This window comes from Trichechus manatus, unplaced genomic scaffold, assembly GCF_000243295.1.
Source record: "Trichechus manatus latirostris isolate Lorelei unplaced genomic scaffold, TriManLat1.0 scaffold00007, whole genome shotgun sequence".
In the NCBI taxonomy this organism is placed as follows: domain Eukaryota; kingdom Metazoa; phylum Chordata; class Mammalia; order Sirenia; family Trichechidae; genus Trichechus; species Trichechus manatus.
In genome coordinates, this window is record NW_004443943.1 from 16679905 (window position 1) to 16686420 (window position 6516).

Here is a 6516-nt window from a genome sequence, read left to right on the forward strand (position 1 = left end):
CTCATCATTGCCAGAACACCCACTCAGCTTCCTGCCTCTGGGCCTTGACTCTGGCTGTCCCCCTACTCACCCTCCCCTAGAAACCAGCACCTGAAAATGCTTCCCACTCACGCTCTTCTCAGCTGGAAGGACTTCTGGGATTCCTGTCACACTTGTGAGGCCGTCTCACTGCACATCTGCCCAGACTTGCCTTCTCTGAGAACCTCGACCACAGTGATCTCTCATTCCATAAATGTCCTCCCTCTAGGAAATCCCTACAGGAATTATTGTCCATCCTCATATAGCCTTACATAATGCTGTTGGTAATGATAAAAATAATAGCTATCATTTTTGTGAACTTAATATGTGCTCATAGCAGTGTTAATTGTCTGGATACTTTTCATAAAGTAGCTCCTTTATTCTTCACAACAAACATCGTCCCAGATATAGGCAGGTGAAGGGCAGATGCCCCAGTCCCGGGCCTGAGGGAACCTACATTCTGAAGCTACTTCCTCATAATATTCTAGGTCCCCCTCCCGAGCCTTGTACCTACTGGGCTGGCAGTGCCTTCGCACAAGGGCAGGGTCAACCAAGTGCCAAGAAGCTCCAAGATTTGCACCTGTGGGGTCTTCCCAGTTCACATGGCCAGTCCCTGGTTCTGGAAGGATGACCTAGTGAGCAAATCCTTACCTCTGCCCAGAACAGTATTTCTTTCACAGGTTGGTGGGTGATTAGGCCACCATAATGGTGCTGGCATGCTGATTTGGGGGAGAATCAAATTCTTTATATAAACAGGTACCTACAAAAAATATTGCTGGGGACCTGCACACCCTTGGGGTGGCCCTGCCTCTGAGGCAAGTAAAGTTACTATTGCTATTTTATAGATGAGAAAACTGAGGCTTAAAAGAGGTTAAGAACCTGTTCCAAAGTGCCCAGGAGAGCTGAAATTTGAATATTATTATCTTTGATAATCTCCTCATCACCGCTGGGGGAAGTATCTTTTAGCAATGATAATGACAGTGGTTTTCAGTACAAATCTAGTGATCTGGTTTATTAATTGGAGCCCTGGTGGTGCAGTGGTTAAGAGCTACAACTGCTAACCAAAAGGTCGGCAGTTCGAATCCACCAGCTGCTCCTTGGTAACCCTACTGGGGCAGTTCTACTTTGTTCTATAGCGTCACTATGAGTTGGAATCTACTCAACGGCAATGGGTTTAGGTTTTTTTTTTGGTTTATTAATTAGTACTCTTGTTTCAAGTAACAGAACCCACTGTTGTGAACTTAATAATAAAGGCTGATTCATCAGAAGGTAAAGGGGTACTTCATCAAATCCAAAGATACAAAGATAGGAATGCAACCAATACCTTGGGAAGGTAATGGATCCAGGGACTGGACTACCGCTGGGGTTCTCTTTCTCTCCTCTCATCTTCTCATCCCCCCAAACCCCCCCCCCCCCAACAGTTCTTTCTCTGTCTCTTTATTTTTCACTCTCACTCTGGTGTGCTTTTGCTCTAACACAAGTACTCACACACTCTGTTTTGTCATTCTCCTTCACTGAATTGCTTCCCTCTACACATGCACTTCACCTCATACTGTTGACTGACTTCTGATTTTCCAGTACTTATGGCAAAAAAAAAAAAAAAAAACATGGCTACTGATGGCTCCTGAGTTTTTGGTTACAAGGACCACCAGGATAAGAGAGACTGAACTCTGATTGGCCAGCTTGGGTCAGGTGGCCTACCAGGAGCCATCCATGTGACGCAAAGTTCAGTGAATGGGGAGGAGAGTCAATTCCACAAGGGAGAGGGGAGGAAAATAGACAAGCTGTGTCTTAAATTGCTTATACAGAGCAAACATTCACTTGGTTGATCACACAGTTAATGTTAATTCCATTACTGTTAACAACCTAAATGTGGCTTCAGGTTGGAATACTAGTAAGAAATCAATATAAACAGCAAATTGTGATCATTCCCTCTTCTCAACTGAACACCCTGACAAAGGCATCTTAGAAACAATTAAGACCAGCAGGATAGAAGATGAATAAGGATTATTCAAATAGAATTGATAATAATTAATAATCATTCCACTCACACACTAGGATGCTACTTTTATTTTAATAAGCTAAGGACTCAAGGGTTACAATTTTTCTATGTATATTTTTTAATTTCTTGCAAATATTCCATAATTACTCTTAAATTAGCCTTCAGCAAGAGTCTGCAGGGCAGATTCTTAGTCTCAGTCTCTTAAGATTTTCCAACCAGATCCCAATACACCTACACCCCAGGTTCATTTCTGCCACTTCCCCACACCTACCTATGTTGTAGATGCATAGAATGTCTTGACCCTCTCAGATCTATGGGACATAATTATACTAAAAACTTTGTTATTTATCTTAAATTCAAATATAACAGAGCATCCTATATTTTTATTTACTAAATCTGGCAACTTGGCCCAGATCACACACTCTGTGCTTTCATAACTCACTGACCTTGTCACATTATTCCTTTCACTTACGATGCCCTCCACCAGTCACCTCACTTTGGCAAATTCACCCTTCAGGAACCACTCAAATACTGTTTTCTCTGTAATACATTCCCAATTTTCCTTAGATAGTTAGGTTTTCCTGATGTACTTTCCTTAAATCTCTATGATAGCATTTACCCAATTGAATTGGCATTTACGGTTAGTCTGTTACCCCCTTGGCCATGAAGTTTTCAAGGGCACTGCGAGGTTTTGTAGTATAACTTTGTACCTGCGTGCCTGGTGGTGGTGTTTTTGTTGTTAAGTGTGTCAAGTCAGTTCTGGCTCATAGTGACCCTCTGTACAACAGAACGAAACTCTTCCAGGTCCTGCACGATCTTTACAATCATCTCTATGCTTGAGTCCATTGTTGCAGCTACTGTATCAGTCTATCTCACTGAGGGTCTTCCTCTTTTTCGCTTACCCTCTACCAAGCATGATGTTTGTCTCCAGGGATTGAGCTTTCCTGATAACATATCCAAGTACATGAGACAAAGTCTCATCATCCTCACTTCTAAGGAGCATTCTGGCTGTTACTTCTTCTGAGATTTGTTCATTCTTCTGGCAGGCCATGGTATATTCAACATTCTTCGCCTAAACCATAATTCAAAGGCATCAATTCTTCTTTGGTCTTCTAAATTAATTGTCCAGTTTTCGCAGGCATAGAAGGTGATTGAAAATATCATGGCTTGGTTCAGGCACACCTTAATCCTCAAAGTGACATCTCTGCTTTTTAACCTATATTTTCCTGGTGGAATGAAACAGCTCAGAATGGTATATTTAGGCAATTTTAAAACATTTATTATTTACCTAAAGACCAAATATGATAAATCTGTTCTAAGTATTGTGTGTCAATCCACAGTATGGAGCTATCACAATGTTACTGCTGATATGCATATTAAAAATTATGCATACTACACAAAAACTAGATTTATAACTCAGTCAAATAAAAAATAGAGACTATCATGTGAAAAGAAAAGCAAAGATAAATCACATTGTGCAATACTTTACTTAAATATCTATAAAAGCACTTACCACGTTAAATCTGAATTTATAGTTAGCCTAACTCCCCTCTTCACTCCCCCACCCCCAACTAACATGAGGTTTTCAAGGGCAGTACTGAATTTTGTGGTACATCTTTGTATCCCCATACCTGGTGCACTTTATATCAGTAGTAGACATTTCATAAATGTTAATAAATAGATATTAAGTAGTAGGTACTTAATAAATGACTGTTGAAGAGATAAGCTAATGAATTTCCTTGTTAAAAAAAAAATCTATTGCTATCACCTCTTAGCTACAATCTATGATGGTTAAAGTTCTCTGTCAACTTGGTTGGGCCATGATTCTCCGTGGTTTGGCAGTTATATAATGATGTAGTTTGGCAGTTATACAATGATGTAATTTGGCAGTTATGTAATGGTGTATTCGACTTCCATGATGTGATCTGATATGATCAATCAGTTGTAAGGGGATTTTCCTTGGGAATGTGGCCTGCATCCAATATATATATATATATATATATGGACATTCTGGAAACCTCACTTGCTTGCTCTGGAGCCAGCATCTGGCTCGTCATCATCTGACCTCCAGTTCTTAGGATTTGTCAGCCACCATGACTTGTAAGCCAGCAGCCTACCTTGTTACCTGCCTACCTTGGTGTTATGGATTGAATTGTGTCCCCTCAAAAATGTATGTCAGCTTAGCTAGGCCATGATTCCCAGTATTGCATGATTGTCCACCATTTTGTCATCTGATATGATTTTCCTATGTGTTGAAAATCCTATCTCTATGATGTTAATGAGATGGGATTAGTGACAGTTATGTTAATGTGGCAAGACTCAGTCTACAAGACTGGATTGTGTCTTAAGCCAATCTCTTTTGAGATATAAAAGAGAGAGGTGATCAGAGAGACAGGGGACCTCATACCACCAAGAAGGCAGCAGCAGGAGCAGAGCACATCTTTGGACCTGATGTTCCTTCATGGAGAAGCTCCTAGACCAGGGGAAGATTGATGACAAGGAACATCCTCCAGAGCCAACAGAGAGAGACAGACTTCTGCTGGAGCTGATGCCTTGAATTTAGACTTCTAGCCTACTAGACTGTGAGAGAATAAATTTATGCTTGTTGAAGCCATCCACTTGTGGTATTTCTGTTATAGCAACACTAGATAACTAAGACACTTGGATTCATCAACTTCCACATCCTGTGAGCCAGCAGCCTGCCATTTGACCTACCAATCTTGGATTCATCAGCCCCTGCAGCTTTATGAGTCAGGAGAAGCCTGCAGACTGATGCTTGACACACAGACTTGGAATTCGCCAGACTTTACAACTGCATGAGCCATTTCCTTGAGTAAAATCTCTCTGTGTCTGTCTCTCTCTGTCTCTCTCTCTCTCTATACACACACACACACACACACACACACATATATATATGATAGTGGTTCTAGGAAAACAAAATTGTAAGTATGAATCTTCTAAATTGGTTCTCAAGACTGGTTAGTCTTAAAGATGTTGATGACTCTGCTTCCAGTAGTAAAGAGGGCACTGCTAATCCATAGAGTGAGGTGGCAATAGAAATACGCAAAATATCCCCACCAATAGATCAAGTAATGAAGAGAGGCGAGGCTCCAGGTGATCACATATTTGATATTTTTCTACAATTCTGTCAGAATAAGAAGTATACAGAAGCTGGTTGGTTAGTCCTGATTTCACTGGACAAAGTGGTGAAAGAAAGAGATGAGCTCAGGGATAGAGAGTCACAGTTCAAGAGCTACATAAAATACCTCAAAATTGCCACTTGTGTCCTGAAAGAAAGCCTTATTTCTTGTAGTAACAGAGCTGATATTACCAAAAATGAAACCCAGAGTCTTATCATAAGAGTGTCTGAATTAAAATGTCAGTTGAATTCCCAACCTCAAATAGTGCCTGAAGTTAAAGGGAGTGCATTGATTGGGAAGAAATGGGATCCTGAAACTTGGTATGGGGACCTATGGGCAGATAATAAGGAAGCTGGCGATATTGAGCCCCTAAATTCCTTTGTGGTGCTGACGTTTACTTTGTTCTTCTTACTCTCCTGTGCTGAATTACTTTTGTTTGTGGATTTTTTAAAAATTTGTTTTTGTAGGTTTTGTTTTTTACTGAGACTTTATGTTTTTCCTCTTTATGAGTATGTTTGTTAACTTTCTTTGTGGCTACCATGAAATTTACCCTTATCTTTCTAAGTTTGAAGCAGTCTATTATTACTTGGTATCACCTTGCCTTCCTCTCCATTAGAAGGTTCTATATCTACACGGTTTATTCCCTCTTTTATTGTTCTGATGCTGTTGTCATTTACAGATTAACTGCTCTGATTCCCTGTTGCATTTCTTTTGGTTTTAGATAGTCCTTGAGAGTTCATTTCCTAGATTGGTATCTGGCTGGTACGATCCTGCATCCTAGATTCAGCCTGTGAGCTGAAGTAGTTTGTTCTCAGATTGAAGGACTCCCTTTAATAATTCTTGTAAGTTTGGTTTGGTTTTTACATATTCCCTTAATTTCTGGAAATTATCTGGAAATGTCCTAATTTCCCCATCATATTTGAATGAGAGTTTTGTAGGATATATTATTCTTGGCTGGTAATTTTTTTCTTTCAAGGTTTTATATATGTCATCCCATTGCCTTCTTGCCTGCATGGTTCCTGCCGAATAATCTAAGCTTAGTCTTATTGTTTCTCCCCTGTATGTGACTTCTTGTTTTTCACAAGCTGCCCTCAGGAGTCTGTCTTTGGTTGTGGTGAGTGTGATTATGATATGCCTTGGTGATTTTCTTTTGGGGTCTCTCCTATGTGGGGTTCGTTGAGCTTCTTTGATGGCCAGCTTTTCATCTTTCATGATATTGGGGAAGTTTTCTGTCAGCAGTTCTTCAGTGATCCTCTCTGTGTTTTCTGTTTTCTCCTCCTGTTCTGGAACTCCAATCACTCAAAAATTTTTGCTTTTGATTGTATCCCACATAATTCTCAGGGTCTCTTCATTTTT